Source organism: Diabrotica undecimpunctata, chromosome 1, assembly GCF_040954645.1.
Source record: "Diabrotica undecimpunctata isolate CICGRU chromosome 1, icDiaUnde3, whole genome shotgun sequence".
Taxonomy (NCBI): domain Eukaryota; kingdom Metazoa; phylum Arthropoda; class Insecta; order Coleoptera; family Chrysomelidae; genus Diabrotica; species Diabrotica undecimpunctata.
The window spans coordinates 24421859-24440883 of record NC_092803.1 but is presented as its reverse complement, the minus strand read 5'-3'; the positions used below and the strand labels follow the sequence as shown (position 1 = coordinate 24440883).

General features: G+C 34.7%; 1 protein-coding gene across 1 annotated transcript in view; it reads left to right on the top strand.

Annotated features, from left to right (window-relative positions):
• LOC140446554 (uncharacterized) overlaps window positions 1-19025 on the top strand; it is a 432060-nt gene that overhangs the window by 205257 nt on the left and 207778 nt on the right. Inside the window, exon 2 of the mRNA XM_072539120.1 lies at window positions 1090-1165. The gene's annotated coding sequence lies outside the window, so the exon portion shown is untranslated. The remainder of the gene's footprint in view (window positions 1-1089; window positions 1166-19025) is intronic.

Below are 19025 nucleotides of genomic sequence, written 5' to 3'. Positions count from 1 at the left end.
ATATTGTTCGGTGTTCTGAGCATTCTTTTGCATTGGAATTCTTTGGCAGTGTAACGAATGTAGACAACAGCCACTCCTGAGGTATAATACCAGTTTTGTATATTGTGTTAAATAAGTGCAATATTATACCTATTAAGTCATTATTTAAGAGCTTTAGCAATTCAGTAGGAACCTCATCAGGTCCATTTGCCTTTCCAGTTTTGGTATTTCTAAGTGCCGCTTCTACTTCACATTTTAGGATTTCAGGTCCTGTTTCACCATTTACCCGAACAATGTTATTTCTGTTGTCCTCAAACAATTCTCTTATGTATTCACTCCATCTAGATACACCAGATAGAACGTATTATAACAATGGAAAATTTGGTACTACTGAAAAAATTATAATATGAATGCGGCAAAATAAAAAATTCAAAAGCTTGGACCTTGGATAAATTCAGTTCGAACACATACTGATAATACAAAAAGATTATGTAAATAAATCAATTAGGTAGTATCAGGTAATAATAATTCAGATTAGAATTAGAAGAAAACTACAAAATTACTTTTCTTGATTTAAGTCTAGAGTATAACAACAATAACTGAAGACAGAATGCATCCTTGTCTTACTCCTCTGCCTATGGAGATTGTCTCTGTCAACTGGCCATCCACTTTAATGTTGGCAGTTTGGTTGTAATATAAATTATAAATATGTAATTCGCAAGTCTTTTCATCCAATCCCGCTTCTTTCAAGATGGATATGAATTTTTCATGTTTTACTCTATCAAATGCCTTTTTGTAGTCGATAAAACAAATATATACATCACAGTTGACATCCCTGCACCTCTGGATAATAAAAGCAATAATTAAGTGTGTTAGTTATAACAGACTGACAAATCCAGGAATTAAAAAATTTCTATATTTCTTTTCACGGTTAGGAAATAAACAATATAGTCAATATCTTTAATAATAATGCAAAAAAATCCTTTTCGATTGTGTTGAATATATTCTTTAAATTGGAGAAACCTTAAACAGTTAATAACTGGATATTAAAAGACATCTAGTAGTACCAAAAATGGCATTAATAAACAAAAAACTGTTTTTTTTTTTCAGATGTTGATAGTACGTCTAATACTTCTTGTTACCTGAATGGTATTTTGATGCCCTGATGCTGCAACAAACTGTATGGGTACGTATTTTATACTTAACATATCAATTTCTCAATTAATCTATTGTCGAAAATTAACAATTGTTCCCTTTCTATTTTCACGCAAACGATTCTACAAATTGAAACATTTTTCGTCAAATAAAGATAATTCGAAAATAACAAGAGTAATGGCTGTACTATTTTGAACAGAATCTTGTCGCTAACTGAGATTTAAACAAGTACTATCTTAATTTACAATGTTGAGATGTAAAGATTCTGGAGAAAAAATCACTGGAATGTGGTGGGTCTCAACACCCCACGGTACTGATTATACAGATAGATCGTGTCGCCCCTCGCAGAGTCATCAGACAGGCTCAACGTTCGCGGTGTAGGCGCAATCATCTGAACTGAATAGAAATGCTCTGGTGCGAATGAAAAGAATTTTTGAGTCGCTGCGATTTAGTCATTCATGTAGTCTACTCAGATTCTATAGTAGAGATGTAAGAGTAGGTTATTGGTCACGTAAAAGGAACGAATATTTAGGAAATATTTGTTATTTTAGAATGTGTTACTTACACATTGAGTAACTAACTATAATATATACTATGTAAAACAGTCGATGACTTTGCAAATAATTCAAGCATAACCAATCTTTTATATTCATCTTCCATAAAACCTTCTGGCTCAGATCTAGTTTTGTTTTCAAGTCGCGCAAGCGTCCCTAACATGACTTCATGATCACATAGTAGCGGCTTAGTTATATTAAAAATTGAACACTTTTTGGTTGCATAATGATTTTCATAATGATTGATAATTAATTTTGATGATATCATAATAAAATTTAACCTTAGAAGATTTCCTTTTTGTAACATTTTAAGACAAAAGTAATGCATCAAGTAGGTTGTGCCGATAGTAGGTTATGGACAAAATCGCATGACAACACCATCTGTCAAATATTGTTGTTTGTAAACAGACTTAAGATTTGTGAAATAATATCGCAAGTAGAAAAAAGAAAAGTGGTAGAATATTTGTATAGAAAGGGTGTCCGAAACGTTAAAAAATTAGTACAATTGACTGAACTCGGAAAAAGTGCAGTGTATGAGACAACAAAGAGGATAAAAAATGGCATATATATTAGACATAGACCAGTTTCGGGTAGACCGCGTAAGACTCGCGGAAACAATTTAAATGCTTTAGTGGTTTTAGAGCGACAAAATCCGCGCCTAGGGTTTCGAAAATTAGCGAACAGATTTAGAAATCAACGAAGAATAAAAGTGTGCCCAGAAACTGTCCGCATGTCACTGAAAAAGCAAGGCTACATATCAAGAAATCCAAAAAAAATCCCTACAATGGCACTTCTGCAAAGGAAACGAAGAATAGATTTTTGTCAACGTTTTCGAGAAGATCTTCTTCTTCTTTCAGTGCCTATTCGTTCCGAATATTGGCAATCATTCTGCCTATAATTATTTTATTGACTGATGCTTTAAATAGATTCGTTGTTGTTGTGGAGAACCATTTCCTCAGGTTCTTCAACCATGATATTCTCCTTCTCCCAATTCCTCGCTTTCCGAATACTTTACCCTGTAGGATTACCTTCAGTAATCTGTATTTAGTGCTGTTTCTCATTATTTGTCCGAGATATTCCAACTTTCTCCTTTTAATGGTATACATCACCTCTCTTTCTTTGCCCACTCTTCGTAATACGGTCTCGTTGGTTATCTTGTCTGTCCATGATATCCTTAGAATTCGCCTGTACAGCCACATCTCGAAGGCTTCAAGTTTTTTCTCCATTGCTTCAGTTAGTGTCCAGGATTCAACTCCGTAATACAATATTGAGAAGATATAACATCGTAGGAGCCTTACTTTTATCTCCAGATTAAGATTGTGGCTTTTAAAGAGTTTGGCCACGTTATTGAATGCACTCCTAGTCTTCTCTATTCTACATTTTATTTCCTGTGAGTGATCCCATTGTTCATTTACTGTTGTTCCAAGATAGTTATACTGTTTTACTCGGTCCACTGGTGTATTATTGATAAGTAGTTGAGCGTCTCTAACTTTATTTTTGCTGATGATCATAAATTTAGTTTTTGTTATATTTACTTGTCCAAAGAAGTCCAAATCTTTCACTTACTTCATTTTATCATCGAGAAGATAATTTTAATAATGTCATTATATCTGATGAAAGTTGTGTCCAGCTTGGTGCAAGTTGTCTAAAAGTCCTATCAAGAGAAAATGTTACCGTTCAAATTTCAAAATTTCCCACTAAAATAATGGTTTGGGGAGCAATATCTCAGCGTGATGCTACACCTCTCTGTATAGTTAATGGTACTGTTGATAGTGCGAAATATTGTGACATCCTAAATGGTTTTCTTGTTGAAACAGCTCATGTTTTATATGCAGAGGGGTGGCGTTTTCAGATCTTTAGATCTTAGCCCCATTGAAAACATATGGGGACTGATGAAGATTGAAGTGGAACGAGCAGCGCCACGAGATAAAGGTTTGATTCGGTCAGTTTTACAGGCCTGGAACATCATTACCGAAAATTATGGCCTTGACTTAGTTTCGGGTGTACCTGGACGTTTAGTTAAGTGTTTAGATTTAAATGGAGGTTGTATAAGTAAATAAGATGAATTATTCTTCTTCTACTTCTTGGAGATCTTTCGATCTGTTTAATTTTGAAGCTGCCCCTGGTTAATTTCCTGGGAGGTAGATTGCCAACTATCCCTCCATCTTTTAGGTGCTCTTCCAGGAGGTCTTGAACCGGGCGGGTTGTTTTTTAGGGCAATTTTTGGGAGTCTATTCTCATCCACTCGTCTTACATGATTGTATGACATCCTCTTACGCTGCCTTTCCCATCTTACAATATCTTGAATTTTGCACTGCTCTCTGATATTTGTAGTTCTCACCCTGTCTCTTCTTGTTTTGCCCACTATTGTTCTTAGGGTTTTCATTTCCGCAACCCTTAGCATCTGTTTCGTTTTGTTGGTATCTTTGCGCACTTCTATGCCATATGTTTGGCATGGCGAGGTGCTATGTTTTTTCGACCTTATTTTATGGAATGGAATCTTGGACCTTGAATGCTACATCAATGAAAAAACTGGAATCATTTGAGCTGTGGGTGTACAGAAGAATTCTGAAAATATCATGGACAGAACACGTCACAAACAAAGAGGTTCTGAGAAGGATGAACAAAGAAATGGAAATTTTAAATTCAATAAAAACAAAAAAATTGGAATATCTCGGACATATTACACGTGGAGAGAAATACACCTTGCTCTAACTGATCATGCAGGGAAAGATCCAAGGAAAGAGAAGCATAGGGAGGCGTAGAATGTCATGGCTGCGCAACCTGAGAGAGTGGTACGGATGTACATCAAATGAACTTTTCAGAGCAGCCGTCTCAAAAGTTCGAATAGCTATGATGATTGCCGACCTCCGTCGCGGAGATGGCACTTGAAGAAGAAGAATGCCATATGTCATGATCGGTCTTATGGAAGAGATGAATTATTTGTTGAAATTTTATATTTCAAGTGATAGAAATAAATACCGTAAAATTATAATTCTGCTTTCTTTTTTCCGGATACTTTCTAGATGGACTATAGTTGACAATCTAATATGTACAATCTCATTAACGTCTTGGCAATTGGCTCTAATTAACAATCTAATTATGCAGCCATTATATTTTTCTCCATCATAATATGTTAAGTTTTTGTTGCGAATCAATATTTTAGACCACTTTCTCATTAGTCATTTATGTGTGTATTTAATGGTTTTTCTTTGCTTTGCCATCAAAATTTTACTCTTCTTTCCTCTAAGACATAGCGTGCCGTGAAACCACTACGAGAATGACGTGTAGTTGCCGTAATATATATAATAGAATTCTTAGATTTAGAGGTTTTGATAGTTCTGCTTTAAGATATAGTTTGACGGCTGGTTGTTCTGGTAATTAAATATGAAAATAAAAATATTTTTTTAAGTAGACATATACCGTTAAAGCAGGACATATCGTATGTGATAAAATTAATTTTTATCATTTTTTATTTACATTTCACCTTATAGGGATCTCTTACCACATGCTTGCATTGATAACTGATGTAGAATAGCTTACGTAATTTATCATCAATATCACCCAGCCCTTTGCGTCCACTGCTGGACATAGGCCTCCCTCATTTTAGTCCATTGCGCTCTATCTTGAGCACTTTTCATTAAATTTCTTGACATTTTCTTGAGATCGTCAGTCCAACTAGTAGGGGGTCTTCTGTCTAACCTCGGGTTCCACTCAAACAATCTCTTCGTCCACCTTTCATTACTGATTCGGGCGACGTGTCCGGCCTCGTTCCATTTCAATGTGTCAATTCGAGAAACTACATCGGTAACTCCTGTTCTTCTTCTTAAGTCTTCATTTCTAACTCGGTCACGAAGCGTTGACCTTTCCATTTTCCCTCTGAGCTATTTGCAGTGTTTTAGAGGTTATAGCTGTCAATGTCAAAGTTTCGGCACCATAGGTCATCAAAGGCAACACACATTGGTCAAATATTTTAGGTTTTGAAGAAATTTGTATGTCGCTTGTAAAGATGTCTTTGAGTTCTCCATACGCTGCCCATGCTAGGCCTATTCTTCTTCGTAGTTCGCGTGTTTGGTTGTCTCTTGTAATCTTTATTTCGTGTCCAAGGTATATATATTTTTCTACCAGCTTTACTTCGTTGTCTCCAATATTGATATTTCCGCTACGTACTAGGTTTGTCATGAATGTTGTTTTGGAGATGTTTATTTTAAGACCCACACTGGCACGCACTAAGTGAAGTTCATGTAGCATTGTACATATATCCTTGAGGTTGTCCGAGAACAAAACTATATCGTCTGCGAATTTCAAATTTGTTAATCTTCTACCGTCAATGTTCAGGCCCTTCTCTTCCCAGTTAGGTTTTTTACAAGCATATTCTAGTACTGCGATAAACAGTTTAGGCTTTAAGGTATCATCCTGTCGGACTCCTTTGCCGACTGGGATATGATCTGTGTTTTTATGTAGTTTCATCGACATAGTTGCGTTCTTGTATGTATTATAAATTAACCTTGTATATCGGTGGTCAATGCGGCATGCTTGTAGTGCTTCCAGGATTTTGTCAAATTTTACCATGTCAAAGGCTTTATGGAAATCTACAAAAGCCAGAACGAGTAGTCGATTGTATTCGATAGTCTTTTCTATTACCGTTTTAATACTCTGTAGAAATCAAGTTTTTTCTCAAGACGATTCGTTACGATTCTTGTAAGGAGTTTGTATAAGTGACTAAGAAGACTTATAGGTCTGTAGTTTTCTAATTCATGGGATCTTCTTTTTTGTACAATAGAATTACCTCAGCATTGTGCCATTTGTCGGGTCCAAAAGATACATGTCAAACCTTTTTAGGTTTTTTATTTTCTTAAGTAGGCAAGTGCCTTCGATTTTGATTGCATCAGTAACTACACAATCTTCGCCTGGAGATTTGTTATTCTTAGCTTCTCTTAGGGCTAGTTTTATTTCGTCTATTGTGATTTCCGGTAACATTAACGTAAGTATACAGTTCAAAACTTTTAAAATTCAGCAAAAAATGCAAGCATGCCAACTTTTTTAAAAAGATAGTCTATTAAATAGAACACTTATAATTTGTCCGAATATTAATAACAACAATTAACAAGGAATCACTTAAAATATGTATATACTTAATTAATTTTCTCAGTCTTTCGTATTTTCTACGTCACTATCATCATTCACTTCAATAATAAATTTATTTCCACCATTATTGCTCATTTTCCATTAAAAAGCTTTGCAGTTCAGCTTTTTTTTAAGAAAGAAGATGTATATAGTATCTTAGTGAGTTGCTGGAAATAATATGAAGCGTTCTCAAGCAATATTACACTATCTGTCTCCAAGTTGGAGATCTGTGAGTTTTCAAACCAATTTTTAATCATATCAGCTTACATACTCTTGTGGTACTCAAGGTTAAAATCCTTTATTTTTCCCACATAATTTTAAAGCATTCGGAACTCATCACTGACTGCCTCTGCAATGTACAATAATTAACCGCCTCCCATTATTTGCATGCATTTTTTATATGCACATGTTTAAACCATCCGTCTTTCCTTTCTTAACTATTTCGTGGGTATCATACTAAGTTTCCTCTAAATAGTAAATACGCCTACTTTCTTACCTATAATTAGTCATTTGTTCTAGGTATATATTACGTCTGTTTACTATTCTTTGGCTTTCAATCACTACTTGGCGTTTATTTGTTGTTTCAAATTTAAAGCCCATTTTTTATCCAATTTTAAAGAGTTTTTTCACAGCAATTTATGTTTCGACCGGTTATTTCCGATGTCTTTCTTAATATTTCTACTGTAGGTATTTCAGTACTTCTGTAGCAATCATATATAGTGGTTTTCAATCATTTTTATAATTGGAGCATCTATAGGTCTTAAAAATTTGTAGTCACATCAGTTCTTGCAATGATTTTAACTATTATGTATACAGTTGAAAGTGGAATTTGTGTTCAATCAGCAGTTGCTTATACCAACAGTTTTTCATCCAAGCCGAATTTCTTATGCAGATTTTTGTACACATCAAAACATACTTGCTGTGCATTTAAATGCATTCGAATCTTCTTTACGGTTACTTTTTCCAGGAATTACATTCACACCGTCCGGCACTAGCACTGGCACTTTCTACAAAATCAGTGTTGTTATCGGACACAATATATTGAACCACATTGTCCAACGGACGCACATCACTAATAAAAATAATAAAATTACGACAAAAACTCTATTAACGAATTGCTTCTTAACTAAAATGCTTATCTTACTATAACGTAAAAAAGAAAGGCGACATCAAACGTCACGTCGCTGCGTTTCTATCATACCTGTTACGGCGATTATAAAATGGTAGCACGTCATGTAGCTGATGAGAGGAGCTATAAGGTGAGTTCAACTCTTCGTGAATCTTTGCCGCGTTTATTATTGCCTTCCATGTTTGTCGGTCCTGTGCCAGTAATTCCCAATGTCGCACTCCCATTGTCTCTAGATCTTCTTTGACTGCATCTTTTCACCTTTTTCTAGGCCGCCCTACAGACCTTCTACCCTCTGGCCTTTCCCAGAACACGTTATTTATAAGACAATTGTCGTTACTGTGTATCACATGCCCTGTCCATCTGAGTCTATTGGCCTTTATATATCTGACTAGATTTTCTTTTCCGAATAGGGACTTTAGCTCGTTATTGTATCTGCCCCTCCATTCGTTTGTCACGCTGTCTCTGCAAGGGCCATATATCATTCGAAGAATTTTACGTCCCCACACCAGCAATTTATTTATTTCTCTTTTTGTTAGCGTCCATGTTTCGCTTCCATACGCGACTGCTGGTCGTATTATGGTCTTATATATCCGGATTTTTGTATCTCGTGAAAGAAGTTTTGACTTCATTAGATGTTGCATTGCAAAGAAAGATCTGTTTCCTGCCATTATTCTCGTTTCAACTTCTCGCTCTAATTTGTTGTCATTTGTGATTGTTGCTCATAGATATTTAAATTCTTTAACCACTTCGAAGTTATGATCATTTATAGTAATGTTTTGCCTTATTCGACGTCGTTCTTGTTTTGAGACGACCATGTATTTTGTTTTGTCTTCATTTATTTTTAGACCGATGTTTAATGCAGCTTCTTCAAAGCTCGAGAAAATATCCTTAATTTCTAATGTTGATTGTGCTACTGCGTCTACGTCATCGGCAAAGGCGAGTATGATTTTTGCTCCTCGAGCAGTTATGTCTGGTTTGATTTTTGGATATATTTTTCGCATGACATATTCTAAGGCCAGGTTAAACAACAACGGGGACAACGGATCTCCCTGTCTCAGTCCAGAATTTACGCAGAAAGCATTTGATATTTTTCCCCCTATTCTAACTTGTGCAAAAGACTTACTTACACACATTTGTGTTATCGCAGCTAGTTTCTTGGGTACGCCGAGCTCGATCATTGCCTTCCATAATGTTTGTAAGTAAGTCTTTTGCACAAGTTAGAATAGGGGGAAAAAATATCAAATACTTTCTGCATTTGATATTTTTCTGAAACAGAAGATCTTAAACAGAAGATGGATATTAGAAACGAAACAGAAAAGTCAATGAAATGAAAAGCTAAAAAAATATATCCACTTTTGGACAGGGATGGAATTACAGATAACGAAATTGGAAAAGTACATCAAGAAGTACAGTTTTATATGTGAGAGAATCGTAACCATTCGATCAATAAGATGAAAGGTCGTAACAGGTGTTTGCAATTTATGAGTGATAGTTCGAGAAGAAAGTTATTGATAGAATTCTGAAATTAGTTTAACTTATATATAATAAACTCCCATTTTTTCCATAAATGCATACACATCGACACTTCGGACTCAATTTACTCACTTTACTCAAAAATTCAGGCATAGACTACATATTCACAAGACAAAAATCAAACTATACCATTAAATGATATAATCAAGCTGTACTACAAGACCGTAGAGTAAAACATGAAGCTAATTGTGGATATTATGACTACTTAGAATCCAAACTGATCAATTCATATCAGAATACCGATACAAAAAATGAAGATCACAATCATGCTTCTATAGATATTGTACATATGGCATAACTACCGCCTGTAGAGAAATCTAACCGATGTGGAAGACGCGGTTTCTGGTTAGACAAACTAAAAACATGGTTCATCTATAGTTCTACAGAACAATATATATAGATAGATAGATAATTTATTTGACTTTAAGTTACAACAAGGTTTATAGCAAGTCAAAAGTAAAAATTATAAATATAAAACATTACAACAAATGGAACAATACATTAAAAATATTTCAAACATTAAAATATATACAAAGCCTACAATATAGACAGCGTAATATAATTAATAGTTATTTAACCAACAAGTGTATTATAATTCATGAGTTCGTTACAAAACTTTTCCGTCGACCGTACTTTTCAGAAATAAAGATATCTTAGTTTAAATATTTATTTACTTAACGACAAACAACAATTTTTTCAGCTTTCATTGACTTTATTCAAAGTTTCCTTAATGGTAGTTTTATTATAGTAAACATTAATATTCGAAATGGTGCATTTACTAAAATTAAAGAAAGATATTGATAAATGATCTGCTGTATAGCATTTTGACAAATTTATATTTAAGTCTTCTTGAACCTCCGTAAATTCTGTGATAGAAGAAGTTAAATTTTGGTGGAGTTAAATTAAACTCTTCGTCAATATCCATCCTTTGATTTTTCAAATACACAGAATTTTAAACAATAAAGTAAATAATGACATACAATGACAGATAGTACTAACAGCGGCTACTTCATTTTAAATTAATTTTTTAGTTTGAATATAAATAGGTATATGTTTGGTTGCCTACACCACAGGTCACTGCCAATCACAGAGCATTTAATTAATTTATGCAAGCAATGTATGTTGTGTTGCCTATAATAAAATCGTTCATTAATAGAGAATCATTCATTAATAGGGGTCATTAATCAATGATTTTGAGGGTGTTAAAATTGATCATAAATGGACGGTCGACGGAAAAATAATATTAAATTTGTTTATGTTGCAGTTTGGGCGTTCACAGATACACTCTCGTAATATTCACCCAGTGTATAAGGACACATAGTCACTAGGTACTCTTTAACTTGGTTTTTAAAAGCTGTAGTTGAATGAATGTTTTTAAATTTTTGAGGAAGTTTATTATACAGTAGTAAACCACAGATTGTAGATGACTTCCTACTTATTTCTAAATGTCGATAGGATACTACAAACTGCCTCTTATTTCTTGTGTTGTGTGAATGAATATCACTATTATATAAAAAAGTTATTTGAAGCTTATGAATTAGTATCAATGATTCCAAAATGTAAATTTGTTGTCATACGTCTTCTTCAACAACTCCGTAACTAGTTATATCTGTTACCAGATATCTAAACCTTGCTTCCTGCTTTATTATTTTAGATTAATTTCGATTTAACATCGTAGTGGGTATTTAGATGTTGTCATACATTTGGTTTTTTTCTGCTGATATTATCATATTATATTTCTTGGCTGTTATATTGAAGATGTGTGTTAATATTTGGAGCTCGTCTTCTGTCTCGGCGATCAATGTGACGTCGTCTGCATAATAAAATATTTGTATTTCTTTGTTCCCCATTCTGTAACCATGACCTTTACCTACTGCTTGTGTTATTTCGTCCATTATTACATTAAAGAGCAGTGGTCTTAACGAGTCACCCTGTCTGACTCCGCTTTGTACTGGTATACACTGTATTAGTTTTCCATTTATCTTTGCCTGTATTCGATTACGGAAGTAGAAGTTTTCGATGGTTTGTATATTATTGATTGGTATGTTTCTTTTATACAGTAGGTGTAAGACGTCTTCGACTTGGATACGATCGAATGCCTTTGTCAGGTCTATAAACTCGATGGCCTTTTCTGTGATTTGTCTTAGTACAAATAAGGCGTCTACGCAGGATTTTCAGGATCTGAATCCTTGTTGTTCATCTGATAAAGTTGTTAGTTTATTGATTTTGTTGGTTAGGACTTTTGGTTGGTTAAGTGCGGTGTTCAGTAGATTTATACCTCTATAATTGTTGGGGACTTCTTTGTCTCTTTTCTCTCCATGAGTTTGGTATCTTGCAGTGCAATTATAGTTTTGTATAAGTTTTGTCATCTCTAGGTTTATAATTTCTCCTCCGTGTTTTCGAAGCTCGATGGTTATTTCGTCTGGTCCTTGACTTTCTATTTTTGAGTGAATTTATGGCTATCTCTTCTTCCTGAAAACTGTTTTATATTTCGTGTCTTAATCCAGGTACGTTATTGTGTTGATTAATATTTTCCTTTCCTTTCCATAAAAAATGGTGATTGAAGATAAGTCTGAAGAAAATAGAAAACCTATTAGTAAACAGCGACACTAAATTTCAAGTGTTGGTAAACAATGGCGTTAATATAAATCAGGTGAAGAAATTTAAATACTTCGGAGCATATTTTGATGAAATAAGAAAAGGCAAAGTCTGAGTATAATAATTAAAGATCCAAAGGAAAATGAATAGACTACAAAATTAACAAAAGTGACAAACGTTACAAAGTAACTGGTAAAACTTAAATGCAATTTGAGAAATAAAAAAGATATAATCAGTAGAAAAGGTTATAGAGACTATGTGAATATAAGGGCGAAAAGAAAATTGATATGGAGTGATTGTCTTCAACTGAAAACAACCAAATTGTAGGAATACGATTGGACAGAGACAAGTGGAGTAGACAAGAGGTAATGTTGATGAAGGGGAGCCAAAAGTTGATGTCCTAAAATGAACGGAGAGTTGCCGAATATTAAAAAGCAAAAACTCCTTAATTTAGAGCAGCTGTCAATAAAGTTGTATGGACTAAAGTGATTGCCAACATCCACAGGGAGTAGGTACCAAAAGAAGAAGAACAACTCCTCTATTTGCGACACGTCATGAAAAAGGAAAAAGATCAGTTATTTCAACTGTAACATTTCAAAGAAGAAATCATAGTTTTCGAAAGATCAATAGAAAGAGGGAAGAAATTTGTAGCTAAAATATTTGTTCGAATGATTGAGGCACCAATATTATCTCTTTAGATTAGCAATGTTAAAAATATACTAAGATGATTATCAAACCCAATTTGAACCGAAGATGTAGTAGGTGAATTAAAACTATTATATTTAGTCCTTAAAAAATCATATTATTTGGACTCGTATTGGAACCATTTCGGCCACCTCTAATCGCTAGCCTCTAGTGAATGACCGTCCTTTCGCGTTTTATTTTCATTCAGCAGTCACTCACGAGCTGTTTAAATCACGCAATTTGACACCCGATACTTTTTATTGTCTTGCACTTTTTCACGTATTGTTGTAGTTATGCGCTTATTCTTTTCTTTTTGTCGTGCTTTACATTTTGAAAAATTTATGGGTTGTAGTGACGGCTCCGGTATTATTGTTAGCGCAAGTGTTTTATGCTCAGGTCATATATCTCGGCTTGTATCTAGTGTCGGTAGATGATATAGGGAAGATGTAAATCAGTTTTGTAGTTTTGAGGACGGTTGTATAAAATCATCATAAATGACGACATTTACGTATCTATATTTTTACATTGTGACATAAAAAAATTAATAGAAAAATTATGTAGAGATACACTTAAGAGCTGTAGCTGTTTGCACTTGAAAATCAGAAAGTATGAACAGTGGCGCACCCAGAATTTGTTTGAGGGGGGGAGGGTTTGAATTTTTTTATGCTACCTCCATTTTGGGTCCTTAAAATTTGGGTTTTAGTTTAATTAAAAGTACTAAAGATAGCAGTGCCAAAGATTCAGGTATCTATTATCCTGCCTACCAACTAAAACCATCCTCTCTTAGTTGTGCGCAGTTGACTGTCGCACGTACTGTACTCCGAAAGTGTAGTGGCTGCTGTAAAGCTGACGACATTTTTGAAACACTCCCTTCTCTTATCTAGATCTTATCTATTGTTGTGAAGCTATTTTCTTGTGGCATTTTAAAGTAATTACTATTTTAATGGGAATAAGCCACAATTGAAGATTAGAATAAGTCTATTGACATTTGACATTAATCCAACTTGTAAATACAATACATTTTGGAGACGGCTATCGCCGTATTCCCGTTCTCCTCCGCCAATCCTCCCGGTTCAAGGCAGGCTCCTTCTCCAAACCTCCCGATTCCATCGCTCTTCTAATTCCTTCATTCCATGAGCGTCGAGGTCTTCCTCTTTTTCTTCTTCCATGGGGCTTCCATTTGTGAAGTTTTTGGGGTCAACATTCGTCAGGCATTCTCAATAGGTGTCCAAACCATCTTGAAGCTCTTCTTTCTATTATATCAATGACCGTTTCTGTAGCATGCATGTAATTTCTTATAGATTCGTTGGTCTTCCTTTTCTGTCTTGATGTTCTAGCACTTCTTCTCAAAGAAGTCTGTACTTCTGGTTTGCCCTATTCTTTTTTTGTTCGTTTTGGAATCGTTGCTATCCCATTCTGCATTCTTGTTTTAGTCCTTTAGTCACTTTTATTGGGTCTGATAGTCTATTTCCGATTTTTAGGTAAGTAATGTTATCCCTGTATTCTTCTTCTGGTTCCTATCCGTTTCGGATGTTGGAAATCATATTGGCAATCATGACCTTGCTCGCTGCGGCTCGAAACAGCTCCGTTGAGGTTTTCTTAAACCATGTTTTTAAATTCCGCAGCCATGATATTCTCCTTCTACCGGGTCCACGCTTACCTTTGACTTTACCTTGCAATATAGACTGCAGTAGGGAGTAACGGTGCTGATTTCTCATAACGTGTCCCAGATATTGCAATTTTATGCGTTTGATCGTAAACACAATCTCTGGTTCCTTCTTCATTTTTTCTAGAACTTCCTTGTTCGTGATCCTTGCTGTCCATGATATTCTTAGCATTCTTCTATAAAGCCACATCTCAAATGCTTCACGTTTTTTAATAGTGGTGTCTGTAAGCGTCCATGTCTCCGCTCCGTACAACAACACAGAGGAAACATAGCATCTCAAATGTCTCATTTTTGTATCTAGGGATATGTTGTGACTTTTGAAGATGGCGCTCATTTTGTTAAAACCGTTCTTGCCTTTCCTATGCGGCACTTTATTTATAGCAATACTGTTTTACTCGCTCTATCTGCGTCCCATTAATGTATAGATGAGTCCCATTTATATTCTCCTTGCTGATAATCATTTGTTTCGTTTTGTGGGTATTAATGTTTAGTCCGTACTGTTGACTGTACTCGTTTATTCTGTCCATTAGCCTCTGAAGTCCCTCTAAACTATCTGCTATCACCATGGTGTCGTCGGCATTCTAACATTGTTTACTCTTTCACCATTTAGAAGGATGCCTTCGTCTTTTCCGTAAAGAGCCTGTATACTTCTGTGATTATTCCTAAAAGGTATGGACTAATGTCGAGTTGTTGTAAAGCTTGCCACAATTTAAGTCTTGGAACTGTACCATACGCCTTTTCTAGGTCGATGTACTTCGGTACTAACCGCTAGTATTTTTTCTATTAATTGTTGGACTATAAACAAGTTATCAGTGCAAGATCAAACATCAAAAATTCAGACGCCAATAAATTTATTTTAACCTTTAATTGCGACTTATTTCCATTAAAATAGTAATTAGATCTTATCTCTGTCGTTGGCCCTGTTGGTGTTTCTCTTCTTCTTCTTTCTTTTTAATGACTGCTCGGATGTTATTGTAAACACTATTCCATCCCATTTCTTTATACATTGTGCTTCTCTCCACTGTATATCTATTACACTCCAGCATTGTGTGAGCAACAACGTCGGAATATTCGCAGTATAGCCATTTATCTCTATCTGTCTTTCTGAACCTATGAAGATACGCCCTAAAACAGACAATTTACCCAGTCCCTTAGGCTCGGGATCAGCATCTTGGTCCACTATGCAACAGCTGCCTTGTTGTTCCACTCTTCTTGCCATCTTTCCATTGATCTTTCCCTTTCTTCTTTTTTTTTATAGCTGTTGTCAAATGCTCTCTTCTCTCATAGAGATGTCTCTTTTCTACTGCTAACACATGCAGAGGAACACAACCCGTGATAGTCCACAAGGTTGCCGCAGATATAGTCCTGTAGGCGCATGCTACTCGCAATAGACTCGTTCTGTCTACTTTTTCATAAGCTTAATATTAGGTATCTATATTTAAATATAATGAAAAAGAATATTAATTATTGTGTATTAATTTATACAATAATTATTGTGTTCTACATATTTAAAGTGGTCATTTAATCGTTCAATTAGCGTTTTGGATTTGTTGTATTGTATGTGAAGACAAGTTGCATTTTCCTACTATTCTTTATATATTTTTTACTTTATATGCCCTGTGGGGGGGGGGGGTTTAACCCCCAAAACCCCCCCTGGGTGCGCCACAGAGTATGAAGAAAACTAAGACACAAAAGCATTTGTTTTAAACTACAATTCAAATTATAACACGGGTGGCCGGACGAAAATGAAACATTATCACATTATCTAACGAATCACGGTATTATCAAAAACTGCCACATTTTTGAAAAACCCAGCAAAAGTTAATTTTTGATTAAAGGGAGACACATTTTTCCGGTATTTTTGATTATTTTACTTTCACTCCTTTCACCCCGGGAGCCAGTTCATGTGCAGGGGTGCACATGAATTGGCTCCCGCTTGCAGGTACTAAGCTCTATACCCATAAAAGGGGTTGCGTGAATTGGCTCCCGATGAAATTCTTGGAAATTTAGGTAAGTAGGCGACGGATTTTATTGGAGTAGCTGACTAGTTATAAAATGGAAGTGGAGATTTAAATCTCATAAATTGAATGTTTTGCAATGATATCTAATGTAAATTGTTGTTTTTGCATAATAAACTTTTTCTACAACTAATATTTAATCGAGAATATGTTTTATCTAGATCAAAATAATTCTAAAATTATTGTTAACAGATAGTTAATATAGATAAGAAGAAAGTCTATTCTCTCAGATTCAGATTCAGAAATGTTTATTGGATTAAATTACAGTAATTGCTTAAAGTAATAGCTCTCCTTATAAAACAAACATTTATTCTCCCATAACCATTCGTCGTCTGGGGGTCTGTTTGAATATACGTGGAGACATGACACAGCCTTGTCGGACACCAGATTTTTTCCGTCTAGCTTCATTGTCTGTAGTTTATACAACAATTTTTCACGCTGGACTCTTTCAAAAGCCTTCTGGTAGTCGATGAAACAGAGATATAATTTTTTCTGGCGATTGAAGAATTTTTTAATGTGTGTTTGAATTGCCCACAACGCCTCTCTTGTTCCGAAGGCTTTTATAAATCCAAACTGAGAGTACCTTCACATTTTTTATAAATTCGCTTCTGTATGATCTTTAAGAATATTTTTAGTTAGTGACTCATTAAGCTAATATAGCTATGAATTCTACGTTAGGCCATTCCTTTGGTATAACGACACTTTCATATATTGGAAGTTAAAAAGATGTGTTGTAGTTTTGGGTACACGTAAACTCATCACCAATTAGCATAAATACCCTCTTACTTAGTATAAACTCATTACCGTCATAAAACTAGGGATTTTAAAATAGACTCCGAGAGATTGGTAAACTCATTACTGGCCTACCTGCACTCCGTGGCATGTATAGACCATAAATCCGTTGCAAATCGCTAAGATTTGGTAATTTGATAGAATAAATCTAAAATAGCAAACGTTTTTATTTGTAAATTCCACAACATTCTATTGATAGCTACCTAAAACAATGCGAAAACAAAAATTTCTCTTCAGTTGCACTTGTTCCTTTAATATGGATTGTGAACTGCTTATTGATTACGTTTTGAGCCAACGCGAACGAAAAATAATAGTAGTTATAAATATAGTTAATAATTTCAAATTTCAATTGCGAAAGACTCTAAAATCGAGATGCTTTTTGTGGACTTTTTGTGTGCGACGAAAGGGTGTAAGACTAAATGTCATACAACTGGTTAGTAGATTTTATACCGTTTTGATTTGATTTAAAAATTTGATTTTAGTTTCGCCAAGTAGGAAATCTTAGGATTTCTATTGTTAAAAAAACCTTATTCATTCTTCATTGTTGAAAAAATCTTAAACTGCAGGTTTATCTCTGCAATATCAACAATCACGAAAACATTGTAAAAACAAGGGGGAAGCAGGTTGTGCATGTCTCAAAAATATATTTTTATGACTTCGACATTTTTGGTCCGTCGCTACCTCATCGAGTATCACATTCTCTATAATATCTACATTTATTACTATTTCTAATTTTAGATAATATATGATTTTTCTAAGTAACACATACGAAGGTCTAAAATATGATTTTATATCTCACATAACTTATCGCTTACGCATAATTAATGGATTTTTTATAGCTACAGTAAATTATCTACCACTATTTATATTAAAACACAAAAATTTATGTCTCCCCAAAAGATCACAAGAAGAATTCTTTAACATTTTCACAGTAAATAGCGGCTTCTTTGATTTATGTTTTGGATTTTGGAAGTGAAGATCTTTTAAAAATTATCCTCGACGAAACCTTTACTGTTTTAATAAATTATTCGCTATACAGTATGTCCTACGAAAATAGGAGTCAAAATTTTATTTACCTATTACTTACACTCCGCGTCATAGAAAACGGGCCACCCCAAGTATTTAAAATATTTTCGAAATTATTATTTATTGCTACAAAATTAAGCATTTATTTTTTTGTATATTGAATTAATATTATTTTATTTTTAATGTGTCTTGGGTTATTTAAGTTAAATGGGTTGTTGCGAAAGCAAACCGACCATGTAACTGGATTGAGGATGTATGATATTGTAAAGGGTTCTAATGAGTTTTAAACTCATCTCAGTATTACAGTAGCCGACTTAGTGTGAAGAAGTCTTGAGTTAATAACGATGAAGAATTTTCAAAAATCGGTTGAAATTGTAACGTTACTGTGAAGTGGATTAAGTCAAAGACAAGTTGCAAGACAATTGAATGTTAGTCGTTCGACTGCACAAAGGATCTAGCAACGATTTATTGTGACAGGATCTCACCAACGACGACCTGGTACAGGTCCAAAAAGGAAAACAACCGTTAGGGAAGATCGCGTCGTCAGTCTTGCTGCATTACGGAATCAGACCCAAACCGCTAGAATACTTCAAGGCCATTTACAGCAAGCTCAAGGACTAGCAATCAGCCTTTCTACTATTCGGCGAAGATAAGTGAGCAAGGTTTGACAGCTTGCAGTCCAGCAACAGGGCCCTTACTTTCCTCAGCTCACAAAAGACGAAGACTCGATTTTGCCTGTGAGCACATCAATTGGACAGCAGACG